Source organism: Onychomys torridus, chromosome 13 (genome assembly GCF_903995425.1).
Source record: "Onychomys torridus chromosome 13, mOncTor1.1, whole genome shotgun sequence".
In the NCBI taxonomy this organism is placed as follows: Eukaryota; Metazoa; Chordata; class Mammalia; order Rodentia; family Cricetidae; genus Onychomys; species Onychomys torridus.
This window is the reverse complement of record NC_050455.1, coordinates 45,756,556-45,777,636: the sequence shown is the minus strand read 5'-3', so window position 1 is coordinate 45,777,636 and position 21,081 is coordinate 45,756,556. Positions and strand designations below refer to the sequence as shown.

The 21,081-nt window shown below is 41.9% G+C and overlaps 1 pseudogene; it reads right to left on the bottom strand.

Moving 5' to 3' along the window:
* Positions 1-246: 246 nt before the first annotated feature.
* Positions 247-4,433, bottom strand: LOC118594538 (annotated as a pseudogene).
* Positions 4,434-21,081: the final 16,648 nt, after the last annotated feature.

Sequence of the window (21,081 nt, the reverse complement as noted above, 5' to 3'; positions counted from 1 at the left end):
CGGAAGACGCAGGATCGCAGGATCAGGATCGAGAGGTCTCTCTCTTGGTTCTGGGATGCTGGACGCAGGAGGTAGATGGAGCAGAGTTCTCCAGAGAACACCGCCAGACTGCGCCATACCTTTGCCAGACCCTACAACCTATCCCTTCATTTGTAAGTTACCCCACAAAATAAACCTCCCTTTTAACTATGTGGAGTGGCCTTAATAATTTCACCAATAATAGTGGGTTTTTTTTTTTATGAGGAGCACTCTAACATTTGGAACCCCGTCATTTGCCACAGTAAGAAAATGTGATGTCAGGTGCACAGCAAACAGATCCATGGAGAGGCTTCATGTGACAGCCTGGGTGGAGAGAAATAAGTGCTGCGGTTCTGTCAGGCACACGCCCAAACAACCTCACAGAGGACAGAACCCTGAACAGCAACCTAGGAGGTACGGATTCTTGTTTCTACAGTTAAACCAGAATTTCAGGTACATAGAAACTCAAACAAAAATAATATACCCAAACCAAACCCAAAGCACTTATATATTGTACATGTTCCTTAAGTGTTGGAGCCCATCTAGGTTTCCTAGTGGTTTTACCCAGCAGGACTGCATAAGAGGATGACTGGACCACAGGCCTGACTGCCAGGTGTTTGGGAGGGTCTACACTTGGCTGTATCTAGCAAAGGGGAGTTCTTTTGCCCCACCCATTGGCGTTGTTATAAATTGACCTTTGGAATAAAGTTCTGGGCTGGTGGATAAGGATCCAGGCCCATCCGAGACCATCCTGGTTTCTATCTGTTTCTTTCTCCTCTTTACTTCTACCTAAGTTTCTTATCTCTTATTCCTCAAGAGTCCCTGGGGTAAATAAATGTGGGAGCTGATCTCCCACACTTAAGATACCACATGATGCTTCAGTACATCAGGTAGACTCATATCATGTTCCAAACAAAGTAAACAGATTTTATATTTACTCAAAATGTTGTTTTTGTGTTTTGGTTGTTTTGTTATTTTAATTTTTTTTGGCAATGGTTAAAACAGATGGAAACTTCTATTTGTTATCTAGGGCTTAGTTCTCTATTGATTACTTCCCCCATTCTGTTTAGAGCATTTAAGCTAACTAGGACAAGTCTTGAACTCCTGATCTTCCTCTCAAGTGCTGAGATTATAGGTGTGTACCACCGTGCTTGCCTTCCATGGCAGTTTTAAACTTCTCTGCAGAAACCCAAGACTATACTTTCATTTCCAACCTGCATCCTGGTGGGCAATGTGGTGTCTGTGTATGGTGTGTGCACAATGTGGCACATGCAGGTGTGTGCATATGGCTTGAGTATGTCAGCTTGAGGATGTGCTCAGCTGGCTGAGATGCCAAGCCAGACAGATGCCTAACTCTGAGGAGCATGTGATTCATGAACAGCTGAATAGTTACTTCTATCCCTCACTATAAGAAGATTTGAGAGAGATAAAATTATAAGATCATGAGTAGGTGTGCCCAGGCCTTTCTCACCTGGCAGACAAAGACAAAGGCTTGCTGAGCAGACAATTTCAGACACTTGCCAAAGTTCTCAGCCAGCTCATGGATGAGGTCTACTCTGATGGTTGGGGGAGTCATCACACAGAGCTTCCTGGACACTTTGCTGTTCTACTTGTAGGAAATCCAATGGATGAAAGAAACTTTGTTTGCACACAGGTTCAGAACAATGAGACATAACTAAGGATAAAAACATTTGGAACTATATGATTCCTGAAATAAAATAGCTATTCAGCCAGTTCAGCTCAAAAGCACCAAGCTGTACAATTATCTGTCACCCAAACCTCCTGAAGTTAATACACATATTCTCTCCTTTTGTCAATATGCAGACACTTCAGAAAACCATGCACATGTTTGAGAATATCTATTCCAACTTCATCGGGGTCTTTTAAAAATCAATCAAAAACTGGAACCAGATCTGCATCTGTCAAGTGGTCTCCAAGAAAAACTGCAAGCTTGTGGATGGAGAATGCTAAAGATTTTTGCACTTGCCACTGTAAGATTGATGCCAGAGACTCTCTCTTAGGCAGTGCCAGCTCTACCTGCTGAGTGTCAGGGCCACACCTGGCAGGCTGGATGCCCAGTGCCTAGTGACCTCAGTGTCAAGTGTGCTTAAAGGGGATCAGTCACTGAGCTTGTAATGTGACATCTTGCACTGGATATCTCCTCTCCTCATTGGGGCTTACATCCCCATTGGTGCTCATGTCTACATCTTCATGGACACAGATAGGGATGGCATTCAAATTGTCAACAGCAGCACTAACTAAGGGCATGGAGTCATCTTGGTTTTCTTGGTTTGTTACAACCTGGTAGCTCATTTACACCCAATTCATCTTGCACCTTACTCCACTGATCTACACTGCCAGCCTTTTCATGAGCATCCAGGCTGGAAGTCTGCAGTTCAGCCAACAAATACCTCCCACCATGTTCTTTAACATGTTTCATCCATGTGGGTCTCTAGGTTCTATGCCATCTCTTCAAGTTCATTCTGGGTGGCCATGGTGATATCAGGAGAGCCCCTTATGGCGACTCCTGCTCTCTCTGGGAAGAGTCTCTCCTTAGAGTCCTGTTTGAGCTCTATGTCAATATCTATTTCAGGTAGATGAGTCTCTCCAGAAATGGAAGGGGTTGAACAATTTCTTGTTTAAGAGAGCCAAATCTGGGGAGCTGGTGACAACTTCTGGTGGTAATAGACTTGTATTAGCAGGCTTTAAAAAAAAATTCTCATTACTGGCTGCTTCCTGATGAGGACAAAGTCCAGAGAGTAAGAAGCTGTCTATTGAAACATCTATGTCCCCTAGAGAGCTCCTGGAGGTCATAGAAGCACAGTCTTTAAGCGTGTTTTCCAGTCTGGCACCGGGATGAAGGACACTGAGATCTGAGGGAACATCCTTATCGTGATCATTGTTGCTATTTTTGTCTCAGATGAACTTCAATAAAAGGAGATATGAAAAGCCCTCAGAGACAAAAAGAGAGTGACAATACACACACACACACACACACACACACACACACACACACACACACACAGAGAGAGAGAGAGAGAGAGAGAGAGAGAGACAGAGACAGAGACAGAGAGAGAGAGACAGAGAGAGAGAGAGAGACAGACAGAAAAAAGACTGCTTGGCCAACGCAGCCAGAAGGATAACTGATAAAGTTAATAAAAAGGAGTCTTAGTTACTTTTCTGTTGCTGTGATAAGACACCATGGCTAAGGCAATTTATAAAAGAAAGCATTTAACTGGGACTTACAAATTTCAGAGAGTGAGTCCATGACCAACATAGTGGGGTACATGGCAGGAAGCAGGCTGGCAGGCATTGACATTGGAGCAGTAGCTGCGAGGTTACATATGATCTACAAACAAGAGGCAGGATGAAAGAGAGACAGAGAAAGAAAGAGACAGAAACAGAGAGACAGAGACAGAGAGTCAGAGAGAGACAGAGAGAGAAAGACAGAGAAATAATGGGAATAGTTTTGACTTTTGAATCTTCAGAGCTGACCCCCAGGGACACATCTCCTCCAATAAGGCCACACTTTCTAATCCTTCCCAAACACTTCCAACTACAGGAACAAACACTCACATATATGAGCTTATGGTGAATTCAACCACCACAATAACGCTGATAACTTTATTCACTGGATTTCCCAACATGTTATACATGAAATAGTCATGAAGCACTCAGCATAGATAGGCCTTGCTAACTCCCCACACAATATCAGAGCATAACCGGAAAAACTTGGGCAGCAGCATTTCCTCAGTACATTGCTGGCCAACTCCCCTTCACATATGTTCAAAGTTGGCAGCACAGACTTTTCAAACATTCTACAGTCACAGTGTATCTCACAAAAAGGGAGGATAAGATGCTCTGCAATGTCCTCTCCAACCATAGGAGCGTCATGCACATAGCCATAGCCTGGGCCACCCTGTCATCATTGCTCTAGGAAGGACAACCAGCTCTATGAGGACAGAGCACACTTTGGTCTCCACATCAAATCACTTGATCAGCTTCTGCTCCAGCAGAGCTAGCAAAGCTACCTGACCAGTTTCCCTGTCAGGGAAGATTATTCTGATCTTCAAGATAGTTCTAACCACAACAGGTAGGATCTGGAAGAAGCATATGGCGTTGAGTCTCCTGACAAAACAGTATAGTATGTGGTGCTTGTTCCATCAGCTCTGCTTAGTAGGTTCTGAATCATTAAATCTCTTAGTTCTTTTCAAACCAGCAATACAATCTCTTTCATCAGAGCAGCCTTCCCTCAGAGTATCCAGCAAACTCCTGGCCATCATTTGTCTGTTACACTTTGTGTCGTACTTGTCCCATCTCCCAAGCAGTGTCAACATTTTATTGTGTGAGATAAAGTGCGGGGGTCAGTGTGCATCCTCCAGCAAGTCCTCCTGGTGCTCTAAGAGGTGTGCCATCTTGTGCTCACCCACAAAGGCAGATGCTCACAGACTGCCTCTCGCCTTCCAAGCTTCAGTCCTAGCCCTGGTTCTCTCAGCATTTCCACTCCATCTACCATGACTCGCTCTGTCTGAAGCCTTGTAACCCTCAAATTCATCTGTGAAGGTTGAGATCAACTTCTTGCAAAGTCCTGCTGATGTCCACAGTCTGACTTCCTGCCCATCACACACAATCTTTGTGGCAACTAGGATGGTGAGTCCTTCCCAGGTTTTCAACTTACTGTGCCTATATCCATCAGAGGACTCACTATCTATACCAGCTGTGCCTTTACAAAATTTCTTATTTCTTAGGTCATAAGGCTTGCCAGCTATGGTAGTGAAGTACTCAAGAGACAGAGGTAAGAGATCTCTGCAAGTTTGAGGTCAGCCAAGGTCTCCTCACCAAGAACCTCTCTCAAAAAAATTAGAAGTTTTGTGTGTGTGTGTGTGTGTGTGTGTGTGTGTGTGTGTGTGTGTGTGTGATATTCATACATACATACACACATATACATATAGCACTCTCAAATCAGAATGATTCCATGATTATGGGCAGCAGAGTGGCTGTGTCACAGATATAGAGACAGCATTGGTCTCCATTGTACATCTTCTTCAGAGCTTTGAAGTGACCAAGTACTTTCTCAGTGACTATCTGGATGCAGCTTCTACATGGACACTTTCTGCGCTCTCTCTCTCTCTCTCTCTCTCTCTCTCTCTCTCTCTCTCTCTCTCTCTCTCTGTTAAATCATGGTGTTATTGTTGGAGATTTCTGTCCATGCTTACAATGTGTTTTGCTCTAGTCCAGCCCCCATTCCCTCCACTCCAGTTCCTCTCCCACCCTTCAGACCATTCTCTTCCAACTTCACGTGTCCTTCTCCCCCCCACCCCACTATTGAGTCCTCTTGGGGTTGACTGCATGTGCATCATTGATGACCTCTCAGGAGCAGCCTCAATGAAGAAAACGTGCTCTCCCTCTCCCAGCTGCATTCAATTTCCAGTTTCTCATGGCCAAGAGTGGGACTTCATAACCACCTTCCCACTCCAGAGTTTGCGCAATTCTCCTGCAGGTCATAATCCTTGTGAGTTAGTTCATACATGCAACTGCCTTGCTTTGTCCTGAAAACACTGTTTCATTATAGCCATCTACCACCTCTTATGGTCCTTCTGCCCCTTGTTTGGGATGACCCATGGACATTTGGAGGAGGGCTGTGATACAGATGTCCTGTTTAGGGCTGAATAGTCCACAGTCTCTTATTCTCTACACCTTGACTAGTTGTGGATCTATGTTTCAAAACAGACACCATCTATTGCAAAAGGAAGCTCTAATGAAGACTAATAGATGCACTGATCTATGGGTATAGCTCATTAGGAGTTAGTTTAATACTATATACATTCATCAGAGGACAAATAACATGTTCTCCCCTGGGTCTATGACCTACCTAGCCATAGGTCATTCTCCGTGATAATAGTGCCAGGAATGAGTTCTGGTGGAGTGGGTCCTAAATACAGTTGGAAAGTAGTTTACTCCTATAACAACATCGCCACTCTTGCACCGATGGGCATATGCTTCTAGGCTGGTCATTATTGTAGCAAGAAAAACACAGATGCGTAAGATTGATAATTGTTTTTTTTTTTTCCTCTGTGAGCTTGCTTAGCACATCTGTAAGCTAACTAATAGGGACAAAGCTTCCAGCTAGTACATGCTTGCTTTTCTCTGTGGTCCATAACTAAAGTCTATGGTATTTTCTCCAGGGCCCATGACTAAAGTCTATGCCTGTTTCATTTGTATACTTGTGGTAATATTTTATCCATGCTTTAATAATTAAAGCTTGCCTGGAGATCAGAGGAAAAGGCCAGCCATAACGCATAAGTCATGCAATGTTGCACATGCTTTTAATCCTATCACTTGGCAGGCAGGATCTCGGTGTGTTCAAGGCCACACTGGAAACAGAGCCAGGTGTTGTGGCACACACCTTAATTCCAAAACTAGTTAACCATGGAGGTCTGGAGGTCTGTACAGACAGACAGGAAGTGACAGAGCTGTGTGGGAAGAGGAGGTGTTATAGCTGAATGGAGAGAGCAAATCAGATGGCAGAACAGCAAGGCATAGACATAGGTAGACAGGAAGCAACTCACATTTGGAAGCTGCAGTGTTGGTGAAGTAAGGTTGGCTGGTGGCTTTCCCTATTTCCCTGATTTTTCTAAGACTTTCACCCCTATATCTGGCTCCATGTTTTTTATTTAATAAGACCATTTAGAAATTTGTCTACGTATACTTACTGGAATAACTATTTTTTTATTTTATTTTATTTTATTTTATTTTATTTTATTTTATTTTATTTTATTTTATTTTATTTATTTTGCCCTCCAGGACTTTCCCTTTGTGTTATTGGCTGTTTAGTATGCGATGCCCAGTGTCTGGCAGAGTTTAATCATTCCTACCTTTAGATTTAACTACTTGAACACTTACATGCAGCTGCCTCTAAGATGCATAACTTCAATATTGCTGTGAGCAGGAAGGCTGGAGAACAAGGTGGGGTGACCAGCAGAAGAAACTATCAAAACACATGCATTTAATCAGTAAACTCACTATCTTCTAGGACAAAATTCATAATGCCTCTAAACACTAATTCATCTATGTCTCTATGTTCAGAGTAGATATCATGCAAAGACATGGATGGAGTTGTGCCTTTTTTAACCTGATGTGATATTATTTTGTTTTAAGTGATATTTAGATTGTGATATTTAATATAATTATTGCTATAATTGAAATTAATATATTTTGTAATTGGCACTATTTCCTATTTATTGTCCTTGCTTTTACTTACTTCTTGTCTTCCACTGTTTTCTTCTGTGATTTTTTTAGTTGAACATATATTTGGTTCCATTTCTCCATCTCCTTATCATATCAATTCTTTAAAACAATTTTAGTGATTGTCCCAGAGTTTGCAAAAGACAGCTATCACCAATTTAAGAACAGTGTCATCCAGCATCACACCACTTTGCAGATAATATGCATTCTTGATACTGGAGAATCAACAATTCCTCCTTCCCATTTCCTACAACACTGCTGTCATTTGCTTTACTTATCCACAAGACATAATCAGCAAGTATACTTCTATTATCATTCTTTTGAGGAAAGTGTTATTTCTTAAACCAAGAGTGGAAAAAAATAAAACATTTCATTTTCATTCATTTCTTCTATAATACTCCATTGTATGTAAAATACAGTTTGTGTACATATTTCATATGTATATATGAAAACATTTCTTACTAGGTAAGTATTACGATTTGGATTTGAAATTTTCTCCTGAAAGCCCCATGTATAGAAGGCTTTGTACCCAGGATTCAGAGACAGGGCATTGGCAAAGTGATCTCATGACTGGATTAATTCATGATTCATAATTTGAGGATATGCTTTCCTTGCCATAGGTAAAATTTATAACTCTCCAGATTTTTCCCTCGGGGCTGACAGAGTTCACAAGTGCAGCTTAACTTCCCACCAGTCCTGGCTCTCGAGGGCCAGAGGCGTTGCTTTGGTTGGACTAGATTCTCTGCATCCTTTTCCTTCTCCAGCTTTTGGGGTGGTCGGTGGTCCTAAAATGCAACTACTGTTCTCAGGAGAAAATTTTAAGATCTGTTTGCTCCATCTTCCCTGTTGTGAGGACAGGGTGACAACTTTCTGCCCTTCAGATGCAGGGCCACAGCACATCCTCTTTCATAGTCAGGCTTTAGTATGTCTTTCTTGTTTTCCTGTCCCGATTTCAGCCACCAGTAAAAATTTCATGAGTGAACGTGGTCACGTGAACGCTCACATCACAATTCTGTCATAGCTGCAGCTGCTATCTGTGTGTACTTCCCCAGGCACTGATTCAAGCATTCCACTTTCTTTATATACGGAGCACTCTGGAGCAGTTGTGAGAATAACACCCGCTTCAGAGAGCAGTGAGTGGTGGTATCATCGGAGTGTGACAGAGTCTCCTGATGCATCAGACTTCAACCAAATCCTCTGAATCCACAGTTGGCTTTGGTAATATTTTTGGTGTGAGCAAGTTATTGATAAAGAAAGCAGTACTGACGCCCAGACAATGAAATATTGTCTTTAGTTACCCATTGCTTTTCATGGAATTTTTAAATAAACAAAAATAATGGCCGGGCAGTGGTGGCACACGCCTTTAATCCCAGCACTCAGGAGGCAGAGGCAGGCAGATCTTTGTGAGTTTGAGGCCAACCTGGGCTACCAAGTGAGTTCCAGGAAAGGCACAAAACTACACAGAGAAACCCTGTCTCGAAAAACAAAAAACAACAACAACAAAAAAAATGTGTCATTCTACCAGACTGTAGACTTCACAGACAGATTTTTTTTTTTTAATTGTGATAGGGCAAAGTCAGCATGCTCAATGAACACTGTTGACTTAAAATGAATGAGATTATGGTGTATGTCAACAATCACACGCCTTTAAAATTACGTTAAAAGAAAGGCTGCACCAACATATTGATATAATAAATGCAGACTAAATAAGCACTCTCCATCAATTTGGAAACACAAAGATTTTTGACTCTAAGTGTCAATCCACAGCCATTGAGAGGACACATTCATCTTGTCATGAGTAATATCGTTTTGTTTTTTTCTTCAAATCCAAAATGACAGACTGGATAAATCTCATTCTTGCCCATATGAATTGAAAACATTCTATGCTATAAACACACACTGGAGAGAAGGACAATGTGTCTCATGAGTAATGTCATCTTTCATGGCCATTGGTGCTCCGGCTGAAGTGAACGGTAATCCAGACACTTCTCACATAGAGATACAGGACAGGGCTACAGAGCTATAGACTTTTTCCCCTTTATACCCCAGCCTGTCCTTAAACTGAAGGCAATTCTTCTGCCTCTGCCTCAGCCTCATCAGTGTTGAGCCGCTATGCCAACTCCGATAACTTTTGAAGGTCTGTGTGGGACAAGATTAGGAGTTTGTGGTTTGGGTTTTAATTATTTCTGGGAATTTTTTCCTCTGAGCCAGTAGAGGGAGCCCAAAGCTTAATTTCCACCCTGACTGACTGGTTAGCTTTGATTCTTACTGCTGGCATTTTATTATTTTAAAAAATTATTTTATGTGTATTTTTTTCTGTCTGTATGTATGTCTGTGCACCACATGTGTACCTGGTGTCTGCAGAGGCCAGAAGAGGCATCAGACCCTCTGAAAGTAGAGTCACAGACAGTCGTGAGCTGCCATTTGGGTATGGGGAACTGAACCCAGGTCCCATAAAAAAGCAACTAGTGCTCTTAACTGCTGAGCCATCTCTCTTGCCAGGACATTTTCATTTTTAGAGATGTAATTTTCCTAGGTGTTTTTTCTTTCTTTCTTTTTAAACAAACATTCAATTAAAGGTTTGAGAGGATGGCTCAGTTGGTCAAATGCCCATCATAGAAGCATTCAGATTTGAATTCTGATCCCCAGCACCCATGTACAAGCCAGACATGGTCACATTCGTGTGCAACCCCAGGAGTGGGGGGCAGAAACAAGCAATCATCTGAGTGTGCTGTTCAGTCAATCTAGTCAATTTCGAGTGCTGTGTTCAGTGAGGGACTTTGTCTCAAAAGGTAGCATGGAGAACCACAGAAGTAGTTCATACTTTGTAGATAGCAGTTTTCTAATGTAGATCTCTGGCCTCCATGCAAGCACACACATACATCAAACAAATTTTTATTGTAAAAAGGTGATTTTTGTCTGTGTATATTTTTGTCTGCATGTATGTCTGTGCATCACATACTTTTAAATTTTCCTTTAAATCAAATTACAGGTACATAACTTTGATGTATAGTGAATGAGAACAGCTCCCATAGCTCATATATTTGAATGCTTGTTTCTCAGTGGTGGAACTGTTTGGGAAGGATTAGGAAGCGAGGCCTTGCTGGAGGAGGTGTGTCATTGGGGTTGGGCTTTGTGGATCAGATATAAGCTCTTAGCTCCTGTTCCAGCACCATGCCCGCCTTCCTGTTACCATGTTCTCCACCATGATGGTCATGGATTCATCCTCTGAAACTGTAAGCCTCAATTGAATGTTTCCTTCTGTAAGTTGCCTTGGTCATGGTATCTTATCACAGCAATAGAAAAAAAAAAACACATAGATGTTTTTATAATTAAATTCCAATTATTTTCTAAGTTCTACTACACGTTGGCTTATTTTAAACTTTCTAACCACAGAAAGATTATTCATCTTTTTATTGGCTTATGTACAGTTTTATTGAATTGGAAAGTAAAATCATGGTATGAATCATGCCAGTTCTTTCATAGGTGCTGAGAGTTGTGGGGTTTTCTTTGTTTGTTCTGTTTTGTTGATGTTTTAATGGATTCGTGTTGTGAATACAGATAGAGGTGCATGGAGAAAGACAGTAACGGTCACTTTATTTACTGGATCAGAGTTGCAGCCAAGGCCTCACAGCTTGCTTATGTACACTGTATGAGAATGTGAGACTCCTTAAAACCTTCAAATCAGCATTTACTTCCAAACTAGATACTGGATAAGAGACGGTACAGTGGTCAAGCAAGTGGTCTTTTTAAAATTTATTTATTTTTATTTTATGTGCATTGGTGTTTTGCCTACACGCATGTCTGTGTGAGGGTGTTGGGTCCCCTGGAATTGGAGTTGTGAGCCACCATGTGGTTGCTGGGAATTGAACTCAGAACCTCTGGAAGAGCAGTCATTGTTCTTAATCACTGAGCCATCTCTCCAGCCCTGAAAGTGGTTTTTTGTTTTTGTTTTTTAAATAAACACCTGGAGAGCTGTGGAGTTCCTCTTCTCCATCCTGATGTGGAACTTGAGCCATTCTTAGTTTAGTCAAGGTGAGGGGGACATTTGAAAAGAGCCAATCAAAGAGCTGGACTGGTGCTCCCTAGAACTCGAGGACAGAGCAATTGGTATCAGAGCGTTCTGAAGGCGAGAGCCTGGCGGAAGCTCTCGGTGTCCTGTGGGTGCTTTAGGAGACCCCATCTTACCACCACTACTGTGAGAGGGGAAAGTAACTATAGTAACACTGGGACTGCCGAAAGCCAGGAGCTGAGTCGGGATGTTGTAGTCATAACACACAATAGGATTTTCTTTTCAATTAGAGTGGCTTGTAAAAGAAAGACCTAGAAATGGGGTATGGATCTAAAACAATGCTTCTTACCAGACCGTAAACCCGTGAGACTGAAAAATAAGTTTCCCCCTCTCTGGTTCCCTTTTGTCTGCCTCTCTCCTCTTTCCACTGGACAATGACCCCTCTTCCTTATTGCAGGCTTAGAGCTCACATTAGCCAAGCAGGGAAGGAGACTGACTGGTCTACACTTGGATGATGATTCAGAACTGTTTGCATTGTACTGGGTTTTATTATCTAAAAACAACTAGGGAACTGTGAAACGTCTCAAGATTTCACCGGGGAACAAAGTCTTTAGAACTTGAAAGATTAGTTACCAGTCCTTTGTCCTTTACCACAACCAAATCGATAAGTCAATAAGCTAAATAAAGGAACACACAGGTATGTCTGTGTTATGTCTACACACACACACACACACACACACACACACACACACACACACACACAGTGGCTAGTTATAGTCTAAAAAAGCATTACACCTTTCCTAACCTTTTGACATGTTCTACTTTTCCTTAAAATTTTTTCAAATTTTTCCCCATTTTAGATGACACCGTCAATTCCCTATGGATTCAGAATTATCACTTCTAGGCAAATTATTATTATTATTATTATTATTATTATTATTATTATTATTATTGCCACATGTAAAAACTCAATTGCCGCTAATAAAGCTTTTACTTTCCAGTCTATTTGGTTTGAGGTTGAAGCCCACAGAGATTTCCTAGTGATATCTGAACTTGATTTACCAGCAGGACTGCATAAGAGGGTGATTGGACCACGGGCCTGGGTACCAGGTGTTTGGAAGGGTCTACACTTGGTTGTATCTAGCAGGGGGAGGTCTTTTGCCTAGCTCCTTGGCATTGTTATAAAAAGGCCTTTTGAATAAAGTTCTGGTCCAGTGGGTAAGGATCTAGGCCCTCCTAAGGCTGTCCTATGTTTCTATCTGTCTCTCTCCCCCTCTATATTTCTATCTAAATCTCTTATCTCTCACTCCTCAAGAGTACCCTGGGGGGAAGAGTCCTCCCACAGTTTGATATTAACATAATAACAGCAACTTTCTCTCTCTCTCTCTCTCTCTCTCTCTCTCTCTCTCTCTCTCTCTCTCATTTGTTTGCTTTTCAAGACAGGGTTTCTCTGTGTAGTTTTGGTGCCTGTCCTGGATCTCACTCTGTAGACCAGCCTGGCCTCGAACTCACAGAGATCCGCCTGCCTCTGCCTCCCCAGTGCTGGGATTAAAGGCGTGTGCCACCACCGCCCGGCTCAACAACTTTCTCTTGAATGATGCTTGTTTAGTAAGTATTTCTCCATCTTTGAGATGTCTTTCTTGGTCCCTGTACTTTAAGTATGCCTTTTGGTGCCACGAGACACATGTTGTTGTTGTTGTTGCTATGGAACCCTGTGTCTTTTATCTGACAGGCTCATCTCACTATTTAATTATTTGCTGTTCAGAGATGTTTTTCATGAGATCTTACTGTGTTTCTATTGATGCCCTTTTGCTACACTGTGGTCTCCTTTCTTATTTATCAATGTTTCTGCATTTCCTTTTCTGCCTTTCACAGATTAGCCTCAACACTGATTTGATTGCCGAATTTTATAGATTTACCTAATTTTAAATAGCAATTACCTAAGAGCAATACTAGAAATTAAAGCACTCAAAACTTCTGTGTTTAAACTTTCAATCAAAAAAAATAAAGCCAGCTTTCCTCTTCCTAAATCTCACTGCCCAGAGAAACTTCTTAAAATACTTTAGCTTGTTCTTTTAATTAACATACATAATATTAATAAGGTTTTCATGCTGCTATTTAATTTCTAAAATTTTAGATACTGCCTATTGGCTGTCCCTTAGACTATTGACAAAGGACTGCTGTGTTCCGGAACTCTATTTTCCGCGTTCCTGGTATTTCTCTTTTGAACACCCTATTTCCTAGACTCTATGACTTTTCATTTCTTACTTCCGCGGGTGTTTTGAGAGAACACATCCTCCTGTTCATCCTACTGGAAGGGCACTTAGGAGGCAAGATCTCAGAGCATGCCCGTCTGAAAACTAGTTATAGTAACTAGTGTCTGGAACTCAAGCATCTGGAGGGCTGAGTTTGAGTGGCTGTAAATTCAAGACAAGATTGTCTCCAAAAAGAACATGATTCGGAGTTAGATTCCCTGACAGACAGACAGACAGACAGACAGACAAACAGGGAGGAGCCATGAGTGGGTAGTAAAGATGGTGAATTTCCAAGATGTCTTCTTCCTCAACCTCCTAACCTGAAACAAAAGCCAAAGGCTTAAAGCAAAGGACCTGTGGGCATTTTCTCCTGCCAGCAGGGCCTCTGCTGATGGGCATCTCCTGTGTTTTTCTGCATAAGGACTAGTATATCTGAAACTAGGTCATTGGTTTAATTTTTTGAATGACTTATATTCCATTAGTATAGACGTTTGCAATGTTCAAGGTGTAATAAGTTGTAATAACTAAGTTGTAATAAAGTTGAGGTGGTGTTTCTCTCAACTTCACTGGGGGCTGGCTCAGTAATTAGAACCTCAGCCTGTGTATTTGGGGCACTAGGCTGAGACCCCTATAACTATTCCACGAGTGGAACATTATCTGCAGGAACAATAACTACCCAAGCTCAATTAAAATACAATTACTCCATCAACTGTAATTGTTTCCGGAAGAGAAGGTGCTCCAAAAGTACTGTCTGAACTAAGATAGTAGTTACTGATGGTCTAAGTAGAAAGTGAATAAGCAGAATGTAACTGCTTATTACTATTAACACGATAGAAAAATAACGGGCAGAAAATACACAAAGTGGGGAACAACATGGATGAAGGAAAGGATGAGGCAGCTGTGGCTAATGGCAGGACAAGAAGAGAAAGAGGCAAAGAAGTGCTATCAGGTGGCCCAATTAATCACAGCTCAAGAGAGGCTGAGACAAGGGAACTCCAGCCCCAAGCCAGCCCGAAGTCTTGATAAAGCCTGTCCAAAGGAAAGTAGAAGACAGAGAGAGAGAGAGAGAGAGAGAGAGAGAGAGAGAGAGAGAGAGAGAGAGAGAGAGAGAGAGAGAGAAATCAACAGAGCAGGACAAAGCTGGCTGCCAAATTAGCTCAGGCATTGAATAAAGGAAGTTTAAAAAGTGAAGAGCGTGTTGGAGTGCGGAGTCTGACTCTGGACTCTCACCTCAGCGCTGGCTTCGGTATCACCTCTAAGCATTCGTTCCTAGCCTCACAGATGCCAGTTACAGCCTTAGAAGGTCTTTGCTGTTGGGCTCGTCCATGCTAGACATGCTTCGGGAAGCCAGTCTCCTGATGGCAGGGCATGTGTTGGGGATCTGCATCTGGGGTCCACTCTAGACTAGCTCAGACCAGGTCTGACTCAGAGATTCTTCCCTCTTGGTGAAATTATTAAGGCCACTCCACGTAGTTAAAAGGGAGGTTTATTTTGTGGGGTAACTTACAAATGAAGGGGTAGGTTGCAGGGTCTGGGAAAGGTATAGTGCAGTCCGGCAGTGTTCTCTGGAGAACTCTGCTCGGTTTACCTCCAGCGTCCAGGAGCCCAGAACCAAGGGAAGCCTCTCCTCTCCATCCTGGGTCTTCTGCTTCCTTCTCTGCCTCGCCTTGTGGGCGTGACCATTACCAAAGCCTCAATGGGGGTTGGAACTTCCAGGCCAAGGCTGGGATGGCTTCCCACTACACTTCCCTGCTGTCTGGAAGTACTCTTCGAGTCAGGGGTAGTATATTCTTCGAGTCAGGGGTATTATAGTCCTCAAGTCCAGTGTAGTCTCACAATACTTGCTCTGGGTTTCCAAGTGTGTGGTCAGGTAGCATCTTTTTCCTCCAGAGTCACCAAGCCAAGGGCTCTTCAGGAGACTTTTAAAACTGGTTTCTTCCCTCTGCTCCCCCAGTACTTCCCCTACCACTACCAGAGCTGCTGTGACATTTGTTCCTCTCCCTCTCTCTCCACCCCCACCTTCCCCCCCTCTCACTGTCTCCCTCACTCTAGCTATTCTTGAACACCTCTGTTGATTAGGATTGCAGCGCTGATCTCAGCGCTGTCTTGGTCTGTGGTCCTGGCCTTCTGCGGTGGTTCTCTCTCTGTGTCTCTGTCTCTGTCTCTGTCTCTCTCTCTCTGTCTCTCTCTGTCTCTCTCTCTCTCTCTCTCTCTCTCTCTCTCTCTCTCTCTCTCTCTCTCTCCCCTCTCTGGGACACTCTGGAGTTTCCGGTTTTCTCTTCAAGCGTTCTTATTTTGCTTTGCTAACTGAAACCATGGCTTTTCTGCTACCACTTCCTTCTATTTATATCCATCTATCTAACTACTCCCAGCTGGAGATCCTAACAGTCTACGCCTGTGTATCTTTGGCCATCTCCTTGTGTCCTGTATGCATCTTTTTAAGATGCCCACACTCTACCCATCCTTCATTGCCCATCTTAGGACTGTGGTCTGGTCTCGGCTATCCAAAGGCCAGAAATAATCATCCCCTTCTGAACAGAAATATCACATTATATACTATCCCTAGCTTTCATAATAATTTTGGATCATCTACAATTTTACAAAGGAAGGGCATGTATCCACAGCCAAGCACCTAACGCAGCATCAGCTGCAAACACACAGTGTAATGGAAGAACACTGCAATAACTATCAGACACCTACTAGTGACTTAATGTCTGTCTGCTCCATTTATCAGTAAAATGAACTACTATACTCGCCCTGTTTACCTTGTAGAGTTGCAGCAAACTAAAATATGTGCACATAGAAAGACTTTATTAAGTATATTAAACCTAAGATACTTTTATTTGATATTCCACCAGTGTTTATTGAGCTAATAAAAACATTTGAATCAATACATGTTTACAATTTCATGGAAATGAGGGGAAGAATGTTTGAAGCAGGTGTGACTTGCATATTAATATAAGTGAATCTTTCATTTAAGGAGAAGTCAACTTAAGTGATGAAGTAGCAAATTTAAATTGCAGATGATTTCTAGAACTCACAGATGGAGAGTATTTCTTATGCATACAAAACAGGCCCATCACCATAGCCTGGTGCTGACTGTGGGGCCGTGGGGTACAGACTGTAGTTAAAATATCAGTAGGTGTGGCCACTAAACCAACAGAAAAACAACAGAAGAGTGACAAGAAAAAAATTCTGTACATCTTCAGTACAGAATAATTGTTCCTAAGGTACTTGGGTCAGCAGTTGGTTGAATCTGTGAATGAGGAACCACAGGATGCAGAGAGACAACTCGGGACATGGCCCAGGGTAAAGCATTTAGAATGCTAAGCTGAACAGGGTTCATAAAGCAGGAGGGTAGGAAAGTGATCTTCAACTAAGCAGTTGTCAAAGGGATGCAGTAGGTAGGAGCAGAGAACAAATAACTTGGTGAAAGCCTTGCTGTGAATGGTCAAATCACCTTTGATACCTTTACAGAAAATGAAATGAGCTTTGGTTACCTATAGTAGCTCGAGGAGCCCGGGGCTCCACAGTCACAAAAGAGGATGATCTTGTGTCTATTTCCACTCATCTCTAGGAGGTGTTATGGGACCGTTCAAGGGATGGCTTGTCTAAGGTTCTCTTACTAAAGTCAATATTCAAATTGCCTTTTATTGTACAAAGACCCCAGTCTGTGGAAGAAGGGCATGGCTGTGAAAAATAATGGGATTATTGACTCCCTGTAGTGAATCTTCAAGGTAAATAATGCAGGCAGGAAAGCAAGCGGTAGTCAAGTCCCTAGAACAGTCATCTGACTTCAGTGTGAAGGCGTTTTTTTCTATTGAGAAAGAGGAAACAACATCTAAGAACCTATCCTACCACTGTAGGAAACTGAACTCTTTTTTTAAAAAAAATCATTTATTTTTAATTATGTGTGTATGTGTGTGTGTGTGTGTGTGTGTGTGTGTGTGTGTGTGGATGTGCAAACATGAGTGCACATTCTCATGGAGGCCAAAAGAGGGCATCAGATCCTCTGGAACTGGAGTTACCGACAGTTGTGAGCCTCCTGACATGGGTGATGGGAACTGAACTCGGGTCCTCTGCACTAGCCATCTCAGCCATCTCCCTAGCTCAGAAACTGGATTCTTAACATGAAGGAGGTTACCCTTCATCTCTGACACAGTTTAGATGACAATTTTCGCACTGTTGTTATCACAGCTGCTTTTACTAAATAGCTGAAATGAAAATTAAAATAATGTTACAACACTTTGTCTTTTAGTACCATCTAATCTGTTTGGCATGAAATTCAGAATGAGAAGTACTTTCCGACAGAAACAGATGTTTTCAATATTATGAATGTGTAAATATCAGTGATGTTATTACAGTGCAAAATCTTAAGAAACCATGTTATGCTTTGTTATTGTTAAAACTTTAGGTGAAAAATCATTCCAGAATCTAATATAGATTTATTCTGGACATTGTCAAATGTTGGTAAATCTCTATCTTAAGCATTCTACTTCCCTTTTTTTCTTTGACTTTCATTGCTATTGGCTGTTGACCAGGAGAAAACGTGACTGAGTCACCTGCACTGGTATTTTGCACTTTCACCATCAGATACTTAAAGCAGCCGTCTGATAGCCTGTCCAATAGATGGTTGACCTTTTCTGTTTACACTGACTATGTTAATTCACAGGATTACTTTCGTAGGAACAATAACATATTCCTAAACATAGGGAATACATTCATATTTGAGTATTTCTGTTGACACTAAATGACAGGCTTCAAGAAATGACAGGGCAGTGAAGCAGGCAGAGACATAATATCCAAACAGGAGTTCCTTTGAGCAAGGGCAGGATGACAGCAGTGTTGGAACTGACGTGTGGCTCAATTCAAAATTCACCGTGAATTTCTGCAACCTTTGAGGGAAACTGGACAAAGAGAGACCAAGTGGCATGGTATTTTCACCATAGAGCCATTGTGTTTCATACATCTAAACATTCCACTATTTTATTCTCCCAGAAGCATGGAATACAGAATTCCAGGAAACAATACACAAAAATGAGACGATCCCTGTGTGTTTAAAGGATGGTGTGGCAGCCAGCCCTTCCCAGATCGGCTGTTTATGGTGAGAAACCCTACTCTTCAAGCTTTTCAGTCATTCACCCTTTTTGTCCATGTCAAGATGAAGTGGTCTTTTGTTTCTAACAATACACTGTTTGATGGTCACATCATCAAAGCCACTGGAAGTGGACAAAGCATGGAGGCATGTCACACTGTGCAAATGGCCCTCGGCCTGACTGCCATGGCACAGTTACCATTGTGTCCGAGTGTCCAAAGTCTGGTCCAGGCTATCCAGTCAGCCCATCACCCTGCGTGGGAGAATTCACTTAAAATGCAAACCTGGCCCATGACCTCACTCATGGAACTTTAACCATTGATGGTGGCAGCCGTGAACCTGACTCTCAACCCTACATGGAAGCTGACTAAAAATAAAAGCTCAGATAGGGAAATCATCGGAGGGACTGTCATAAAGCACTGTTCTTCTCCACAGTGGGAAACGCTTAGATACGACTTCCTTTGAGCTTAAAACCCCAGCAAACTTCCATCTGTGTCCTTTCATGAGAATCTGCCAATGTCAGTTTGATGTATCAAGTTTGTGAGTTTCATTTTCCAAAAACAACTTGGCTGCTAGCAGGAAGAAAGAGGGAACTAGCACCATGCATACTATCTCCTACTTTTATAAGAAAATGTGCATGCAGAGAGACACTTCCTCCAGACCCATCTGCGTAACTGGATCTGACCTTTTTCTCACGTGGTATTGTAATTTTGGTGTAAATGCAGTGTGCTCTACTAGCCTGTAAATGCTTTATGTGCACAATCTCTCTTATACCTTCAAGCCATTTGCAAATCCAATATTTAGACACAGTTAATAAAAGTCAGCACAAAGGTATTTACAATGAAAACAATGTCCCTTCCTATCCACAGTGATTTTTTTCATTATAAGGAACTACCATTGATTTTTGAACACATGCTGTTCAGGAAGTTTTCTGTGCATATATGAATGTGTGCATGCTAGCCCCTCATTATGTACTGAGGGTACAGCTCAAGAGCCCCAGTGGACGAGGGAAACACAGATATATTATATATGTCTCATGCTTGTTCTAACACACAAATGCATATGATAAAGCACCACTTGGGAATTCGTGACAATATAGGTTAACAATAATGAAAATAAATAGAATAGTTACAGCAATGCACTCTATTAGAAGTGAAGTGACTAGGACCTTGCAAAGCATCCTACCAAATAGTACTCACCCTTCTTGTCACGATGTGATAATATGCCCCTAGAAGGTAAGACAAGTGACGTGAATGATGCAGGTCTCACGACACACTGTGCTGCCCCTGTGTCAGAGTTACTTCAAAACAAACAGTGATCAAGATGGCCTCTGACAGGAGTGTGATCTGGCTGTTCAGCATGGTTGTCATAGGGCTACTCAAAACAGCATTCACCTGACACTTTCCACCCAATAGTTTCAGAATGGAGCTTGGATGCAGGCACCTGAAGCCGAAGAAAAGAAACTCACTCATGCCAGAAGGTGCAGCCTTGCTTCTTTTTCTTTACTATTGCATGTTTTACAGTTTCCACACCAGCCTATTCCCATTCATGAAAATTCTATAGTTTATTCTTCTCAAATAAGTAGTTCTTATATTCTTTCTTGGCATAGGAAATGTCAATTCCCAGGTACCAAGGACTTACAGCATTGTTTCTGGAATTCTCTCTCTCTTTCACATCTTTAAGGTCAGAGTTGGCATTTGTGGTAAGTAGAATAGCATGTGTTGCGTAAAGAAGACATCTCAATTAAAGAAGGAGAGAATAAATATCTGACCTTACTTATCATGGCATATTACACATTAACAGTTGTGTGAAAGTCCACTTGTGAGATTGTAGTAGCATAGGGAAGAGCTCATTTAACAGTTATGTTAAGAAAAGCACTTGGGTGACAGAGTTCAGTTCAGGAGTTCAAAGCAAGCCCAGGCTGCATACTAAGACCTTGTCTCAAAGGCAAGAGAAAAAGCTTGTTTTCCTATGATTTGCCTTCTAAGCACATAATTCTCACATGACTATATCCCACCCAAGCCCCATTACAGAAACCTATTTTTCTCTGTTTTCTCTTAATGTATCTGTTCCCTTAACCAAAAACTGGGCAGGCAAATGGTCTTTTGAGTTTATGGACACCTCGAAAATATGGGAAAAGATCCTTCAATGGACCCATTTAATGGTCTTTCTTCAGTCATTTCTTGGCTGTTTCTGGTTTTCTTTTTGGTTTAAAGCATATGTTGACTAGTAATTAAACACGAGAATCAACTCCAGAGAAGGAACGTAGTCCTTGGATCCCTTTCTGAAGTGCTGGTCTTCGTCTCTAACCAGAGAGCTGCATCTCAATGCCCACTATTATCAAATATGCAATACTCTTGATTTTCTACCTCAATCCTCTTTCCATTTTAGAATATTGTTTTTACTTTCTGGTCACTTACATATATGAAGACAGTTCATTTCAGAGAGAGAACACA